The 19,320-nt window shown below is 39.7% G+C and overlaps 1 long non-coding RNA gene across 2 annotated transcripts; it reads right to left on the reverse strand.

Moving 5' to 3' along the window:
- Positions 1 to 10,464: 10,464 nt before the first annotated feature.
- LOC147002562 (uncharacterized) lies at positions 10,465 to 19,315 on the reverse strand. 2 transcript variants are annotated; one of them, XR_015048371.1, is made up of 4 exons: positions 18,734 to 19,315; positions 18,408 to 18,457; positions 14,808 to 14,958; positions 10,465 to 10,528 (listed from the first exon to the last, which is right to left on the reverse strand). It is a non-coding gene; the product is annotated as an uncharacterized LOC147002562 (long non-coding RNA). The 2 variants fall into 2 exon arrangements; XR_015048370.1 differs by having other exon boundaries at positions 18,408 to 19,315.
- Positions 19,316 to 19,320: the final 5 nt, after the last annotated feature.

Genomic DNA, 19,320 nt, shown 5'->3' on the forward strand with positions numbered 1-19,320 from the left:
GGCTCAGCAGGCTTCAGGCTGGGGGGAGGTTACAATTTCCTCCCTGTTATTAATATTAAAATAAAAACTGGACTGAGGCATAAAATTTATTTATGCTCTATAGTCCTGCCTGGGAGTTATGGTGGCTGGAGGCCGCCGCCTGTCTTAGGAAATCTTAGATCTTCCCGAACCATCCAATTCCATCTTGGAGGCTACGTGCAGCAAGTTTGTGTTATATTTCACACAAAACAGGGCTCTGTGGTGTGTTATCAACAGCCACAGTGTTTTGACATGTACCTCTGTCTTAGATTGGTATGGTTCTGAGATCTGGGTGCCCGTCATTGACTGTCTGGCCCTCATTAGCACACCTTATTCCCAATTCAGACCAAAGCCACAATATGTACTTAGAATGCTTCTTTTTTTTTTGGCATTTTTTTTATTTTTTATTTTTTATTACATCTTTTCCTCAATTACATTTCCAATGCTATCCCAAAAGTCCCCCATACCCTACCCCCACCCCCACTTCCCTACCCATCCATTCCCATTTTTTTGGCCCTGGCATTCCCCTGTAATGGGGCATATAAAGTTTGCATGTCCAATGGGCCTCTCTTTCCAGTGATGGCCAACTAGGCCATCTTTTGATACATATGCAGCTAGAGTCTAGAATGCTTCTTGATGAAGATTAACATCTGCCACCTGTGCTGTTGGAGGCGAGGCTGCATACCTGCTGCAGTCAGGCTGAAGGGCGTTGACTGACTTGCTTGAAAAACAAAGTTGAGACAGTGAAAAGCAACAGTACAAAAGCTTCTTTGGGGAAGTCCAGGTACTCCATTCAATTGCAAATTAGCAATGATCAGGCTTAGACTCAGAGTTCCTGGTGTGGGGGAGGTGACATTGAGAATCACAGAAAGGCTGTAACTTTCTAGGAGATGAAGCTATACTCCAAATTAACTCTGCTAGGTAATTAAGATTTTAGCTATCTTCCCTAGGAATCTCTAATGCTGGAATTATTACTAGACCAGTCCAAGATTGAGTTAGAATAACTGGTCACAATGAGGGAAGAAGAATCACTATAACTCTTTCTTATGACTAATCTTTCTAAGTCAGATTATACCGTCTCTAATGTTCTATGTCCCATAAGGTTTAAAAAGCTTGAAGCAAGGCAGCTTAGCTTGTCCAAACTGGGAAAACGGCAAACAAAGGTGGGTCAAAAACATATACCCAATTCAGCTTTCTTGTCACTAAAGTCAGGGCACTCAGCGAACTCACCTGTCTGTAAGCTTGTCACACGAATTAGCTAGCCTTCATGCTTCTGCAGCCTTCTGTGAAGAGAACCTATGCTTTTCCCTTTTCCAATAAGGTAGCTGTTCCGGATCAAGCCATATGCCAATAAGTAGATCCTTTTCATCTCACCTAGACATGATTATGTCTGGTTTTAAGATACTATGAGGCATTTATTAAGTTCCCTGATATCCAAATTTTAAAATTCTTAAAATAAAAGTATGATTTAAATAATATGCCCGGGGATATATTAAATAATGTGCACGGGGATATAATTGCCCCCTTTCTTTGTTTTCTAAGAAGAAGAGTTTTTAAAGTTCCACAATACCCTGTCTTTGAGAATTAATAAATTGTTGACAAAACATCTCAAATGCTTGACTGTTATAATCAGTATTAATATAACAAGAGCAGTGACTAATTACACCTTCAATTGTTTCTCTTGAAAAGCGGTTGTAACTAGAAAGCTTGAAAAGTTATTAATAGTCACATGTGCATAATTTATTAATCAGGAATAAGAACATTCATTTGCAGCAATTGATTAAGTATAGGTCCTCAGGAATTAACACCATTATGTGGAAACAGGTAAGAACTGAGGACACCAAGGGCAAATTTTTTACAATTTGACATGCACATTCTCCAAAAATACCAAAATATTATCTTAAACCATTACTGTTTTGAATATATAAAGAACGAGATTATATAGCCAATTTTTTAAAGTGCGATGAGCACGTTCAACTGTTCCTTGTCCCATGGGGTTATAAGGAATTCCAGTTTTATGTTTGATGCCAAATTCTTTATAAAATGAAGTAAAATTTTTCATAGAATAGGATGGCCCGTTATCTGTCTTAATAAATTTAGGCAATCCTGTAGCATTAAAGGCTTGTAGGCAATGATCAATTACATTTTTAGAGGCAGAGAGGCAAAAAGAAATCCTGAACAAGTGTAAATACAAACATGTATATATTTCAATTTTCCAAATTCTGCATAATGAGTTACATCCATTTATCAAATATGATTAGGCATAAGACCTCGTGGATTAACTCCTAAATGTGGCACTGGAGATAATGTAATACATTTAGGACATTGTTTTACAATCATTCTTGCCTGCTCCTTAGTGATCTTATGTCGGAGCCTTAAGGTATGGCTAGAGAGATGAAATTTTTCATGATCATGTTTAGCCAAAGCAACAGGATCTGAAATTAAGGCTTCTCCTCTTAGAGCTCTGTCGATTCAATCATTGCCTTCAGCTAAAGGTCCAGGAAGACCAGAATGAGATAGTATGTGGCCAATATAAAATGGGTGTTTTCAGGCAAGAATGATGTTTTGCAATTGTGAAAACAGGGATCCTGCTGGCGTATTAAAGTTAAACATACCACAGGTCTACAATAAGGGTACCGATTGTGCAACATATAAACTATCAGAAAGAATATTAAAAGCCTCATTCACAGACTGAAAGACATTCAGTACTGCTGTTAATTCTGCTAAGTGAGCTGAGAGGCCAGGAGTCTTTATGATTACTTGTTGATTATTTATAAGAAATCCAGCTCACCCTTTAGAGGAGCCATCAGTAAACACCAGAACAGCATTGTGTAAGGGTTGTTAAGAGGTCATATTAGGAAATATTACCTCATATATATTTAAAAAATTTTATCAACCTATCTTGAGGGTAGTGGCTGTCTATAGTTCCTTTAAACCCTATTTGAGCAAGCAACCAATCTGTACTGTGCTGTTTCAGCCAAGTGTCTTGACCTACGCTGTAAGGCTGAACAATAATATCTGGCTCTTTGCCAAAATAAGTTAGTGCCTGATTCCTTCCAAGGATAATCATCTGAGCTACTGCTTCATAATATAGCAAGATATTACATTTAGGAGAAATCCTCGAATGTATCCACATTAGAGGAGACTTTTGCCATAATAATCCTGTAGGCATATGAAAAATTAAAAATTATTAAAAATTAACAGATGTAAAGGCAAAGAGTAATCTATATAAATGACAATTGCTCTTCAATAGCTTTTTCCAGTAGTTGCAAAGCCAGCAATCCTTCTTAGGCTAAAGACCTAGGGGAGGTAGGATCAGAACTCCCTTTAAGAATATCAAATTAAGGGCTGGCAAGATGGCTCAGTGGGTAAGAGCACTGACTGCTCTTCCAAAGGTCCTGAGTTCAAATCCCAGAACCACATGGTGGCTCACAACCATCCGTAATGAGATCTGACGCCCACTTCTGGTGTGTCTGAAGACAGCTACAGTGTACTTATGTGTAATAATAAATAAATCTTTAAAAAAAGAATATCAAATAAAGGTTTGAACTGCCCTGTAGTAAGCTTTAAATAGGAGCGAAGCCAATTAATATCACCTAACAATTTTTGAATTGCTTCAGGCTGGGGGGAGGTTACAATTTCCTCCCTGTTATTAATATTAAAAAAAATGGACTGAGGCATAAAATTTATTTATGCTCTATAGTCCTGCCTGGGAGTTATGGTGGCTGGCGGACACGTCTGTCTTGGGAAATCCTAGATCTTCCCAAACCATCCAATTCTGTCTTGGAGGCTACGTGCAGCTAGTTTGTGTAATATTTCACACAAAACATGGCTCTGTGGTGTGTTATCAATAGCCACAGCCCTTTGACATGTACCTCTGTCTTAGATTGGTATGGTTCCGAGATCTGGGTGCTCAGCATTGACTGTCCGGCCCTCATTAGCACACCTTAACCAGGGTAACACAAACCCCTACCCACTTATACCTACCTGTGCCTGTTGCAAACCCAGGGCTCTGGCTCACCACCCATTCCTCCAATACACAGAGAAAGATTGGCTCCCAGGAGCTCTGACACACCCAGGATCTCAGGATTCCAGGATCCCAGAATCACAGGAATACAGAGACAGCTGGACTCTGAGGAGTTCTGACACAACCAGAATCACAGAAAGGACAGGCTCTAGTCAGAGACAGCAAGAGCAGGTAGCACTAGAGATAGCCAGATGGTGAGAGACAAGCACAAGAAAAGCAACAGAAACCAAGGTTACTTGGCATCATCAGAACCCAATTCTCCTACTCCTGTATACCCCAACACACTGCAAAAGCAAGATCTGGATTTAAAAATCACATCTCATGATGATAACAAAGGACTTTAAGAAGGACATAATAGCTCCCTTACAGAAATACAGAACACAGTAGACAGGTAGAAGCCCTTCAAGAGGAAACACAAAAATCCCTTAACAAATCATAGGAAAACACAACCAAACAGGTGAAAGAACTAAACAAAACCATCCAGGATCTGAAAATGGAAATAGAAACAATAAAGAAATCACCAAAGGAGACAACCCTGGAGATAGAAAGCCTCAAACTCAATGACAAAAAAACTCATAAAAACCAGAAACCCAAGAACAATCCAGTCCATGTTATACAGATGATTTGAAGAGATACTTATCAAAGAAAATATACTAGTGGACACATATAAACATGAGCTCATTTTAATTTATTATAGCTTACTTTTGAGAAGCCTATGTCCAATAGGCCAATGGCCAGTAAATCCCAAAAGAAATGCCTAGGACCTATGTTTTTATTTTTAAATAATTCATTCATTAATCTAAAGCTCTATAGTATTGATTGTACATCAAAATGAATTTGAATTTGAGGATTATTTATATTGATCTAGGGATATTACTATTAGTTTATTCATAAGTCAATAATTTAAACTATTCTATGAAAGGATGCTTTCCTTGCTGATTGCTATGTCAAGACAACATGCATATAAATAGTATAACTACTATATTTTCTTACTAATAATTTACTGATTCCACTTAGGAATGGAAATTAGTTTACTATTTCCAATACATTTTTATGTCTGTTGGTAGTTTTGTGACTAAATTATCTCAATTCACATGAGAAGTCTATTATTTATATTGAGATAATTTGCCTTGGGCCATATATCCTTATTAAATCAAAGATAGCAAGAGATTAGCAATTATGTAAATATTCTTAATGTTTTTACCTTCTTATTTGTGATTGAGATATATGAGAGAGAATAAAGATATAATCCAGAAATAAACTAGTTTTATTTAATGCTAGCCTATTCCTTATAAAAGGATCAAGCCATTGCCTGGATTATAATAGTAGTCACTCAATCAACATCTCCTGAATGGACTACTCAGTAGGAGAGTGAAGGGTTTCCTGCCTGTAAATAGGTACTCCATATTCTATACCCTTGTTGGAGAAATAATGAGTCAGTAAAGGTAATTACTACTTTGAATTGAGAGTTCATAGGGATCTATGTCAATAGAAATGGATTAATTGGGACTCTGAGAATTATTGTTGATTCAATTGTAAGTTTCTAATGAAAAATTGGTTATACAAAAATCTCTGAAAATTAAAAATTGTAAACTATCAATTAACAAATGTAACAGTTTTGTTCTTTTAATTGGGAGAATTGTCTCTATTCCTCCTTATTTTTTTTTTTTTTTCCTTTGGTTTTTCGAGACAGGGTTTCTCTGTATAGCCCTGGCTGTCCTGGAACTCACTTTGTAGACCAGGCTGGCCTCGAACTCAGAAATCCGCCTGCCTCTGCCTCCCGAGTACTGGGATTAAAGGCGTGCGCCACCACCGCCCGGCCCTCCTTATTTTTAAAAATATTATTTTTAATGTGTTTATGTGGCTGGATGCACAGGCACCATTTGTATTGGGTGCCCAAGGAGACCAGAAACGTGTGTCAGATTCCCTAAAGCTGGAATGACAGGAAGTTAGAATCAGCCTGCCATTAGTGCTGAGAATTAAACTCAGGTCCTCTGGAAGGGCAGCAAGTGCTCTTAACTACTGAATTATCTCTCCCACCCAAAATTTTATTTCATTTTATTTATTAATATGCATGTATGACATGTATTTGTATACAAGCCATGGTCAGAGACAACTTTTAGAAGTTTATTCTCTCCTTCTACCATTATGTGGATTCCAGGGTCTAACTCAAGTCATTACGCTTACAAGACAGTGATTTATAACACTGAACAATTTCACTGGTTTTTGAATGAAATTTTCATTAAGTTTGCATGCTTCTTATATAACTTAATTGACTGTACTAGTCATATAAACCTTCTCTTCTATCCAGTGTTATAAACATCCAAGATAGCACTTCTACCAGGAATGACAAAATCATACAGATACCCAATAGTTGTAGTTTTCAGAATTTCTGTTGGAAATATCCAACTGTTTCTCTTCCAGCAGACTCTTAGGCAGTTTCTTCTCCATTCCTTTGGTGTATGCTTTTATTTCAGTTATGTTATGGGCTCACCTGTGGTTGGTTAAGATATTAGTAGCTACATTCAAAAGTACTACTTGTAAAGCAAGAGAATATAGGTTTTAAGTACTTCGAATTGTACCCTCTGTGGAAATAAATGTGTATATATGCTCTGAGAACTGTTCCACATTTCAGCTACTTATCATATATATTTTTTCATTCTTCTCTGATTTCTGGGATGTTGGTATATTCTGACTAGGTAAGTTTTAAGGTTAAATTCTGTTCTGTGAAATAAAGAATGGGTACATACAGAAGACTAGTCATTCTAGCAATAAGTATATTTAATGATATTCTGCATTTTTCTCAATGTTAAATAATGGTTATATATGTGCTAGGGAATGTATTTCAAAGTATGGAAATTTTACTCAATTTTGTGACATTCTAAGTCTCATGATATGGTGATGGGAAGATAGAGAACTAAGCTAAATATATATGAGTACTTCATAAAATGTTATAAAGTATATATAAAACAAAATAAGAGAGCATTTATCACAGGTAGTGATACCTACATGCTTATGTTACTATGCCCTTCATGCCCATTGCTCTGTGCTGTAAACGTGTACATTTAAGAACAATGTCATTTTTACCAATTATAACTTTTTCAAATTATTCTATTTATGACTGTAGTTGGTAGGGATGCACCACTTCCTAATGTAAAAGGAGAAGAGATTAAATGTCATACAAGTCTTTCCCTTCTTGACTGCTTATGACTTTAAATAAGTTATCTCCTGTCTCAGAACTTTACTGACTTCATGAGAAAAACAGAAAAATAGAGGTAAGACTAGTCTGCCCAATACGTTGTTTAGAATGTCATTGAAAATATAAATTAAAATTTCAAAAGTGAACAATATTTGATTATAGCATTTGTTGCTTAATTTAAAATATTAATAGCCATTTTCCTCAATGGCTGCAAATATTCCCCAAGTTAATCCTGGCTAATTCTCCAAATTAATTATCATGGCTTCTCACTGACATAATCAACGAATAATTTTGCTAATAAGTTTCATTAAGACTCTAGGACTAATTCCCAATTTTCAGCAAATACATGCATGATAGACAACCAGGAATCTCTACATTTGGAGACTCTGTTATACAAACAACCTGGTTCCATGTAATCTCTATATGTGTGCATACAAGTTGGGCCTCGGGGAGGGGATCATTCTTCTTTTCTACCTTGTCTCCTGTTCTCCCCTTTGCATCTTGAGTTAACCTGTCCATGAGCTTCCTGGGATTTTCCTGGCTCTCCTCCCAGCTTTCCATATGAATACTGGAATCAGAGACATGTACTCTTGCATCTGTGTTATACGGGTTCTAGGCTTTGTCTAAGGTACTGATGTTTGTTTGGCAAGCAATAAGACTTGGGGCTCAATGATTAAACTCAGCTGACTGGCTACTGAATCCAAGGATCTCCCTCTCTCTCTCTCCCCAGTTCTGGGATTAAAAGTGTATGTCTCCAAAATCATTGTTTTACATGGATGATGGGTATGGAACTTCATGCTTGCATAGCAAGATCTTTACTCAGTGGGCAACCACCCCAGCTTGTCTAGTTATTTTAATAAAGAAGATTCTTTTTATATTATTTTTAATTCATTTTTTACACTGCATATTCCATTCCCCGCCCTCCCCATCTACCCTCCAACTGCTCCATGTCCTACACCTCCTCCCTATCCCACCCCATCTCTAGATGGATGCCACCCCCAACCCCTGCCCACCTGACCTCTAAACTCCCTGGGGCCTCTAGTCTCTTGAGGGTTAGGTACATCATCTCTGAATGAACACAGACCCGGAAGTCCTCTGCTGTATGTGTGTTGGGGGCCTCATATCAGCTGGTGTATGCTATTTGATGGTCCAGTGTTTGAAAGATCTCATGGGTCCAGATTAATTAAGACTGCTGGTCCTCCTACAGGGCTACCCTTGTCTTTACCTTCTATCAGCCTTCCCTAGTTCAACAACAGGGGTCAGCTGCTTCTGTCTGTTGGTTGGGTGCAAATATCTGCATCTGACTCTTTTAGTTGTTTGTTGTGTCTTTTGGAAGGCAGTCATGATAGATCCCTTTTTGTGAGCACTCCATAGCCTCAGTATTAGTGTCAGGCCTTGGGACCTCCCTTTCAGCTGGATCCCACTTTGGGCCTGTCACTGGACCTTCTTTTCTTCAGGCTCCTCTCCATTTCCATGCCTGTAATTCAGGAACAATCATGGGTCAGAAGTGTGACTGTGGCATAGCAATCCCATCCCTCACTTGATGTCCTGTCTTAATGGTGCTGGTCTAACTGGATATCTGTATGTAGAAGAATGAAAATAGACCCATATTTGTCACCTTGCACAAAGCTAAGTGGATCAAAGACCTCAACAAAAACCAGATACACTGAATCTAATAGAAGAGAAAGTGGGAAAGAGCCTGGAACTCATTGGCAGAGGGGGAAATTTCCTAAGCAGAATTCCAATGGCTCATGCTCTAAGATCAACAATTGATAAATGGGACCTCATGAAACTAGAAAGCTTCTGTAAGGCAAAGGGCATAGTCGATAAGACAAATCAGCAACCTACAGATTGGGGAAAAAAAAAATCTTCACTAACCTCAGACCCAGTAGAGGGCTAATATCATAGAGAACTCAAGAAGTTAATCACCCAAAAAACACCAAACAACCCAATCAAAAAATGGGGTATAGAACCAAACCAAGAATTCACAACTGAGGAATATCAAATGGCTGAGAAGTACCTAAAGAAATGTTCAAAGTCCTTAGTGATCAGAGAAATGCAAATCAAAACGACCCTGAGATTCCACCTTACACCAATCAGAATGGCCAAGATCAAAACCTCAGTTGACAACACATGTTGGAGAGGATGTAGAGAAAGAGGAACACTCCTCCATTGCTGGTGGGATTGAAAACTGGTACAACCACTTTGGAAATCAATATGGAGGTTCCTCAGAAAATTGGAAATAGATCTACCTGAAGACCCAGCTATACCACTCTTGGGAATATAACCAAAAGATGCCCCACTATGCCACAGTGGCATGTGTTCCACTGTGTTCATAGTGGCCTTATTTGTGATAGCCAGAAGCTGGAATTAACCTAGATGTCCCACAACAGAAGAATGGATACAGAAAATGTGGTTCGTTTACACAATGGAATACTACTCAGCTATTAAGAAAGAGGACATCCTGAGTTTTGCAGGCAAAGGGATGGAACTAGAAAATATCCTGAGTGAGGTAACTCAGACCCAAAAGGACATGCATGGCATGTACTCACTAATAAGTGGATATTAGCCAATACAATAAAATAATAATAATATAGAATATACAAGATATAGTCCACAGAACTCAAAAAGTTCAACAAGCTGAAGTGTCCAAGTGAGGATGCCTCAGTCCCACTTGGGAGAGAGAAGAAGGCGATCACAAGTTGGGAGGGAAGGAGGGACCTGGGAGGGAAAGTGGATGGGGTGGGGGAGAAGTGGGAGGAGGAGAAGGGAACCTGATGTGCTACTGGGTGAGGGAAAAGGACTGAAGCCCTGAGGGCCAGCAGAAAGAATGGAAACAGGCAACTTCAGGAAAATAGGTTGGGGGGACCCTCCAAAACGCACCAGAGATCTGGGAGGTGATAGACTCCCAGGACTCAAAGGGAGGGACCTTAGATGAAATGCCCAACAGTAGGGAGAGGGAACTAATAAACAAGATTCTTGAAGGAAGACAGAAGTGGAATCTAGGGGGTTGTAGAAACTTGAGAGACACATCAACCAATTGCAATGTGTGCTATGCAATTTTGTTTCTTAAGTAAACATTCTAAGTAATTATTTAAAAAAAAAACCTATAGATTAAATCTAACTTCATCAAAACTAAAGACTCTTGCTTCTCAAAAGTCATTATTAAGAGAATGAAAGACATTATAGACTAGAAGTAAGATTTTAAAACATATAATGAATACCTTTATCCAGAATGTATGAATTCTCAAAACTGACCCACAAAACATGGGCAAGCAAAGGGACTCCACCAAAAAAAAAAAAAAAGGAAGAAGATCAAATAATCAATGAAATAACTCATCATTGCTTACTAAAATAATTTAACTTAAAATAAAACCGAGATACCTATCTATTACAGTGTTTACCATTAAAAGAGGAAATATCTGACAATATATGATATTGACAATATGAAAATATCCTGGCAGTGGAAAACTACTGATACTTTCATATTTCCATGAGAAAACAAAATATTACACTGCCGAATGACACTTTAGTTACTTCTGCTAATGTTGAACATATACTTACCATATAATACAGATATATCAAATGCTTAATTTCCGTAAGTTAATAAAAACTTATACATGGATCCTCAGAAGAGCAATTACACATAACTTCCCAATGATAAAGCCATCAAAAGTTTCAGAAGTTCGATGAGACAAGTGAGAGCGCATCCATACAGTGAAGCACTGCCTAGCAATAGGAAGGGAGGACTCGCTAATTCATAGAGCAAGATCCCTGTAACTCAAAGGAACTCTGGCACAGCTCTATTAGCTTGACAGGAAAAAGCAAAATGATAGCGGTAACAAGAGTTTAGTGCTTGCCAGAGCTTGAGGATGGAGAGGACTAAAAACAAGGGGTGCAAGAAACGTTTTAAGGGTGACAGAAACATTGTCTTGATTGTGATGGCAATTGCAAGACCATATGTCTTGCTTGAAACTTAGATGTTTAATGGTAGGTGAGCTCTGAAAATTATAGTTCCACATTTAAAAAAATTGGGGTACAAATCAACTACTTACAACATAGGGGTTTAATTTTGTTTCTGATTTTTCAAAATGATGAATATTACATAGAAAATTTGGAATATATAAATACTGATCTGATGCATTATATGATCCATTATTATAAAAAATACTGTGATACGGAAACAAACCAAAAGTCAACTTTTATATATATATGAGAAAATAGCACCATGCCTGGATTTGGTTTCTAAACAATGTAAGTGGAGAATGAAGACTGGAATTTAATCTCCAGATTCCATGGTTTAAAAATTAATTAAAAAATAAATAAAGAGCCAGGTTTAGGGCTTTGTAATCACAGTGCAAGGGAGGCAGAGATATGCAGATCCCTGTGGCTCAGGGACCAGCCAGCCTAGACCACATGGCAAGTTCCAGGCCAATGAGAGACTTTGTCTCAGAAAGGAGAGGAGAGGACAATGGTCAGTGCTTGAAGAATGCACAGAGTTGATATCTGGCCTCATATAAAAGCAAGCAGGCACACAAACAAATAGGCACGCAAACAAACGCAGCACATACATACTTGTATGTTTTAAAAATGGACTTCTGTTGCAGGTAGCCCTGGGGCTGATTGTATTTTGATGCTAATTCCACTCTCCTGGAAGGGTATTTTGAACAAGGAAGGAGTCCAGTACTGGGTGACTTCTAGTGAACCTTCTCCCCACCTTAATTTGTAAAATAAAGGCAGGAGAAGGGAAGGTGAAGCTGAAAGTTTGAGAGAGGAGGAGAGGGAAGAAGAGAGAACGACAGAGGAGGAGGTGGAAGGAAAGTGGAGCAGAAGCACATTGCCTGCAGAAACCACAAGTTATAAGGGATCTCTTAGATGGGGAAGAAGGTAGTGTAGTGGTAGATCTGCCCAATCTAGGCACACAGCTTGCATTCACATCGATTGAGCTGTATTTCCTTTGCCTGGGCTTATTTGGGTTGGAGTTTTACTGCAACATTTACTCTATTAAAAAAAAAAATTAAAAATACAAAGAAAAATATCTATGCCAAAACAGACAAGGCAAATATGTATATTCATAGCACATAAGGAGCTGAGTCCATTTGTGGGCAGCTTGGTTGGGAATTCATCAAGACACGTGACCACTAAGCTGCTTCTAGCCCAGTAGTATGGGATCCTGAGAAAATGAAACCTTATTAACTGAAGTTCACTAAGTCCAATGCCAACCTTAAAAATGTAGGTTGGTATAAACTTTGATATATTTTCTCTTTCATTTCTTTCCCCTTATACTTGATATTATAATATCTAGTAATTTTTCATTAACTGTTTTGTGTGTATTTTGTCTGAGTTTTTGTATTTGCACAAGGTATGTGCCTGGTGCCGATGGAGGCCCAAAGAGGTTTCTAATGTATGAATTATATTTCATGCACTCTTGTTCAAAATTTTTAAAACACAATTGTATTCAAAGAGGACACTAGTATATATGTATGTGAGATCTTTTCATTAGAGGACTTAATTTTATGTTCCAATTGACTTTCTAAATTCTCCAAATATGTTCACTTATTAGTTTGAGGTGCGCTAGAGACATACTGTACTGCATTCTGTACTGCAGACTAGCTTTAATGACCCAACAGCATTTCTGCCTTTGGAATTTTAGAATTACAAGCATGAGCCACCATACGCAGTCTTCAACATGCCTCTCTTCTTCAGTGACAATAGTCAGGAAGGATGAGAGACTGCATAAGAACAGGGCTGTTGGACAGAGGGTCACAACTAATGAAGTGGAACAGGACAGCTCAGACCAGTGCAGGAGGCCAGCAGTAGCCATGCCAAAGGAAGCTGTGCCAAGAACATGGGTCACACAGCCAGAGGCAAACAGGTTGGGAGAGGTCAGAGCAATGTGTGGCATCTCCAGGCAACACAAAACTGTGTCAACCCTTGTGACAGTACATTCTCAAACTGCTTGTATTCCAGTGGCTGACCCTGACTGCACTGGATTTTCACTCCCCAGTGATTCTGAATTACAGTAAAATTCATAGCCTTTTGCCTCATCAGTAGGTGTTTAGCATTTAATTAATATTAATGAAGAGTTAATGAATACTCATTAAAGGAAATCAGGGTATTTTATCTATAAACATATACTCATTGGCTTTTATAGGAAACATGGAAAAATAGTAAATCTTAAATGGTTTTTTTCAAAAATATTCTCAAGGACTTCCTATGGTAGGAAATAATTTCTTTGTTATGAGATTTATGGTAGAACTCTACTATAGCATGATTTGTTATTTAAATGAATTTGTGTATAAGATGGCACAAACAAGGTCACTATCCTCTAAATCACAAATACAGCAAAATACTTTTTTTTTTTTTTTTTTTTTGGTTTTTCGAGACAGGGTTTTTCTGTGTAGCCCTGGCTGCCCTGGAACTCACTCTGTAGACCAGGCTGGCCTCGAACTCAGAAATCCGCCTGCCTCTGCCTCCCGAGTGCTGGGATTAAAGGCGTGGGTCATCACACCCGGCAAAATACTTATTCTTAATTAATTGTATAGGTGTGTGTCTGTGTGGTGGCCTGGGGTTGTGCATATAAGTGAAGTGCCAGAAGATCTTACATCTCCTAGAATTGGGGGGTTAAGAGCTGCCAATGTGGGTACTGAGAACTGAACTCAGGTCTTCCTAAAGTGCAGGAAGGGGTCTTAACAGCTGTACTATCTCTCTGGACCAGTAGATGACTTTCAGAGGTTACTACCAGAAACGTTAAAATTGTCTTCCTATTCCACCAATCAGCACCACTGTGAAGAAAGTGTCTTTTTTGGTTGTTGTTGTTCCCTCGTGTAGGATCTATTTGTCCCCACTGTCATCACCAGTGCCTCTCCTATTCCACAGAAATTTTTGTCCTTGGCCCACAAATCCCATATGCCAGTAGATGGGTTCTGAATCAAACATTTACTCTTTCCATTCTCAAGGTCTCCTTTAATTATGTATCACCTTTCTTCTTCCCATACATACAGATATAGCCAAACATTTTTTGTTGTTAAAAAAAAGAAAACACAGGGCAGGGGTGGTGTATGCCTTTAATCCCAGCACTTGGGAGGCAGAGGCAGGAGGATTTCTGAGTTTGAGACCAGCCTGGTCTACAGAGTGAGTTCCAGGACAGCCAGGGCTACATAGAGAAACCCTGTCTTGGAAAACCAAAAAAAAAAAAAAAAAAAAGAAAGAAAAGAAAGAAAGAACGAATGAACAAGTTGTTAGGTGAATATAAGTGGGTAAGATGAATATGGGAGGAGTTGGACAGGCAAGTAGGGAATGAATATGATCAAAATACATTGTACAAAAATCCTCAAAGAATAAATATATTAAAAATTAAGCATTGAAAGTAAGAAAATTGGCATCTTAAGAAGGTTAAGTGTTATTCTGAAGGAACCACGATCTTTCACCACCTCCATATCAAATGAAACAATAATTATAGAAGTAGATTCTATAGCGACTTAGGTTGCAATCTACAGAGTTCCTGAAGGAAAATATCATAAACACTGAAAACAGAGGCATCAGTTATCTGGTAGTTCATACCTTTCAGCAAAAGGTTCTGTGTCAGAGTGGCATAGAAGCCAGTTGCTCTGTGGCTGTCAGTGATTACATCATGCCTTGTATAGATATGTCTTGTGTGCCTTTATAGAGTGATGGAGCTAATCATCTCTAAGGTCCAGCTGATTTGGTCTTTCTGGAAAGAATGCACAGAATCACAGGATCTCAATATCCCATCTCTCTACTTGCTTGAATGTGAAATACAAATAATTGATACACAAGCATGACAAAGTTCTAATTTGGTTATATATGGTTATATAAACTTTGAAATGATTTTAAATATATTAAAAACTTGAATGGCTTCTTGGGATAGGTTTAGTTCAATGGTATTTTCCCAGCATGTACATGGGCCTGGGCTGGAATCCCAGTGTGTGTGCATGCTGATGTGTGTGTATATCCCTCCCTTCTCAGTATGGCTTCTTCTCAGGGCTTCTGTGATGACTTGAGTATGTTTGGGCCAGGGAGTAGCACCATGGAGGTGTGGCCTTGTTGAAGTAGGTGTTGCCTTATTAGAGGAAGTGTGTCACTGTGGAAGTGGGCTTTGAGACTCTCCTCCTAGCTTCCTGGATGCCAGTATTCTGACTTCAGAACAAGATGTAGAACTCTTAGCTCCTCCACACCATGCCTGCTTAGAGGCTGCCATACTCCTGCCTTGATGATAATGGATTAAACTTCTGAATCTGTAAGCCTGTCCCAATTAAATGTTGTCCTTTATAAGAGTTGTCTTAGTCATGGTGTCTGTTCTAAAACTCTAAGATACCTTCTAAATATTTGAGCTATTTAATTACTTATCTAGATGAGTTCATGACTCTTTTGGAGAAGAACTTGTTTTCTCATGAAAACAGAAAAGAAAAGGAACAATGTCATATCAGAACTCAAAAGCAGAGATTAGACTCAGACAGTAGGCAACAGGAACCTGCTTTGTGGTCCAAACAGAGCTTTCCTGGCTCAGTGTGCCTGTGATTCCTAAAGCAGGAGGCTGAGGCTGGAAAGGTCTTGCAGAAACGCCTAGCCCTGCTCATGCTTCAGAGCCCCAAAGCAATGCCTAGGACTTTCCCTCTGTTGGTGCATGGAGAGAAGCTGAACTTATCTTAGTGCAGAGGTCTCAGCATGTTTTATTTTTCAAAGAAAAAAAGATATATGCCTTCATCAAGGAAGAGAAGAAATGGAACCATGTGTTGTTTATAGTATTTCTCTATATGAATGAGAAGGCGAGGCTACACATTTCATCCTTAATGTGGCTACTTATGTGGCTACTAGGAGTCATGGGTCACAGCAGGCTTAGAGTCTGTCATACTGAAGGGAATATCCCAAGGGACTGAGGGCTAATTAACAAGTCAGCTGTTCAGCACAGAAATCCATTTTAGAGGAAAGCAATACTCTAACAGTTTAAGAACCATGCTATTCCTAGAATTAAGTACCAACTTCTATTTTATCATCTTTTGCATGACTCACTAAAAAGATGTAGCTTTGTTGTGGTGCTTGATTCCCTCTCAGCCCCAGCCATGCACACATGGGGTTTCTGAAAATTCAAAAACATCAGATGGTGTTCATGTAACTAGCCAAATTTCAGAAGCTTTAATAAGAAAACAACAACAACAACAAAACAGAAGATATGGAGCTACTATTTCCTCTACTGCCAGGTGCAGCAGAACAACATAGAACAACTAGAACAACATAGTATGCTCTTCTGATGCCAACAGTTCCCTCCGAGTCTACTTGTTACACTATGGCATTTTCTTTGCTACTACTCCAGCAGAGTACAGAAAGGATAAAGATGGAATTGAGTTCATTTTGGGGCTGTTAAATTTGTTTTCTCCTGTTTAATGTATATTAACTTGTTTCTGCATGAAAATGTTTCTACCTCCTCACCAAGCACAGTTGCTATACAGCTACAGTTTTAGACAGATGAAAGAATTAACTATCATCTCCGCCTGAGTCCACCTGTTTATTTCTTTCCTCACCCCCAGACTTGAGTACCACCAAACGCTAGTCGCCTGAAATGGAACTTTGCAGGCTGAGCTTGGGAGTGGGGGCAGGGCAAAATCATTCATTTATTGAGTGCATACATATTCTGTATGCTAGATACTGTACAGATAAGTTTAATCTTATTAACTAAAAACATGGATCACTGATATATACATGTTCTTCTTTAGAATATGGTTTAAGAGGTGTGTGGTTCATATAGACAAAACCTGGATCTTCTATTTTCCACAGGATTCAAATTGCTTTGATTACTTATTTAAAACTACAAGGTTGACTTGAGGCTATAAAGTTTGTCCTTGGGAGGTTTCTTCTAATTTGCAATTATATTTTTTGTACTTCAAATGAATGTGTATTAGAAACATAATTATACCTGGTGAATATTAGATACTGGGTATTAATATCTAATACTAATCCCAGTTAGTATTACTATCCCAGTTAGTAATGCCTATTCTCTCATGGCTTCACAGCTGCAAATCTGCCTTTACCCACTCACACTTGTCTCTAGCCAATGGTGCTTTCCTTAATTAGCACATGACTTAAATTTTAGTCTTGACTTTTCCATTGCTTTAGCCTTAGGCTATCCAAATACAGGCTGGTGGTCTAACTGGGCAAGAAAACCTTTTTAAATTAAAGGTGCTATTAGTCTTGACAGTGAATAAATGGAAAAACAATTTGTCAGGATTTGTTTAGCCAATTCAATTTTCTCTGAAAACTCCTATCTCTTATAGTTCAGCCTTGCCTGAAGGCTTTATGACTGTGGTCTTATTTTAGCGAGTTTTGTGTTTGTATACGGAGCCAAGGACCAACCCTAGGTCCATTCCTCTGGAACCATCTAACCTACTCGGTGAGAAAGGGCCTCTTACTGGATGGGGCTGCTTCCCCAGCCCTGGGATTAAACCCCCATAACCACCACTACACCTGGCTTTTTACATAGGTGCTGGGGATGGAAGAGAACTCAGGTTCTCTTGCTTGCTCAGCAAAAACTTTACCAACCTTCCTGTCCCATAGTTTTTATAGCATCCCACCATGAAATTGACCTCTAGAAAAAAAATAGGGTACACACTCTTCCTAAACCGATGCAAAACTAATTTAAGAACGTGAGGGTGGGTGCTCCTCTCCTTAAAGAGAGCAGACAGGTTAAACCTGCTACTGCTTATTTGTTTATTTTAAATTGCCAAAGTACCTGTTGCTTTCTGGGTGGCTAAGCCACATAAATGGTAGCTTTGTTCCACAAGTCTAGCCCAAAGTCCACATATACTTCCGAGGACATCTTTGAAGACCTTTGATTCCTGGTAGTCTCTGGTTGCCACTTATGGAAGGGCAGAGGCTTCTGTTTGCACTGACTCCTACTCAGCTTGAGGTGGGAGATGACCTAGTGTCAACTAGGTGATTTAGAAGAGCAGAAAGCCCCAAAGTACAAAAGTACAATCAATCAATGATGGGAATGTTAAAGCTGCAGAGAGCCTTTGGGATTCCCTGCTGCAGTCCTCTTATTTTGTGGAAGGGGATGTAATGGAAGGATGTGTGACTCAATCGCGACCACCTGTCATGCATAAGCAACTCTCCCACCATTTTATCTGTCTGCTTCACTTTTCTTACCTGGCCCCTTTGGTTCTCACGCTCTGGGCTGACCGAAAAGCGCCTACCTCCTACAGCCAAAGCAGGCGAAAAAAAAATTAGTACAGCGTCCTAAGCACCCCACATATAAGCATTAAATATTTCAAAATCTGAATGTCTTCATTAAACCAAACCAAACCCCTGACCTTTACAGTGTGCTCAGTCTTAAGTTCCCCAGGGTTTTGTGTAGTTGTTTGAATGTTCTGGTTTTTAAGGTGAAGGACAGTGACTCTCGTGAGCCACCGTTTCCAACCGCTGGGGAGTAAAAATGAAGTCACCAGAACGGCCACCCAAGGGGGTTTTCTCACCTCCGCCCCTCCGCCAGCCAGGGCCAAGACTCCTTCACCGTGGCTTTGAGATGGGAGTTGGCAGGGGGCTCCAGACGGGGTGGGCGTCGGTGACATCACCGTCCCTCAGCCTCACACCTGGGCCTGGCGGTAGTAACGGGGACGCCTACACACGGTGTGTGTAGCCCTGGATGGCCACGGGAAAGCTCCGGCCCTAAGACGTTTCCCAGAAGCCGCGCCGCGCCCTCTGGAGGCCGCGTAGCTCGCCCCACCGAAGCCGCCCGCCGCGGGCTGACGAGCAGCAGAGCCCTTACAAGGGGAAACGGGTCACAGAGCAGAGCGGTCACCGAGTCACAGGGCTCGGGCACGTGAGGTGGTGGCAGTTACCACCGACAACGGGGGCTGACCTATTTCCTGCGAGTGCGAGCTAGGAGGACGGGTCGCGCTCCTGGGCCTGCGTCCGCCACAGTGCCACAGGGGCTCCGAGAGTCCTTCCAAAAACAAACAAAAAGCAAAGGCGCGAAAGGCGGACCCGGCTGGGAGCACCAAGGGAGAGGCTGCCCCGCGGGTTCTCTGCGCTCGGCCTGACCGCCACAGGGCAGCGTGCG

Source organism: Mus caroli, unplaced genomic scaffold (genome assembly GCF_978045245.1).
Source record: "Mus caroli unplaced genomic scaffold, Mus_caroli_1 scaffold_9, whole genome shotgun sequence".
NCBI classification, from domain to species: domain Eukaryota; kingdom Metazoa; phylum Chordata; class Mammalia; order Rodentia; family Muridae; genus Mus; species Mus caroli.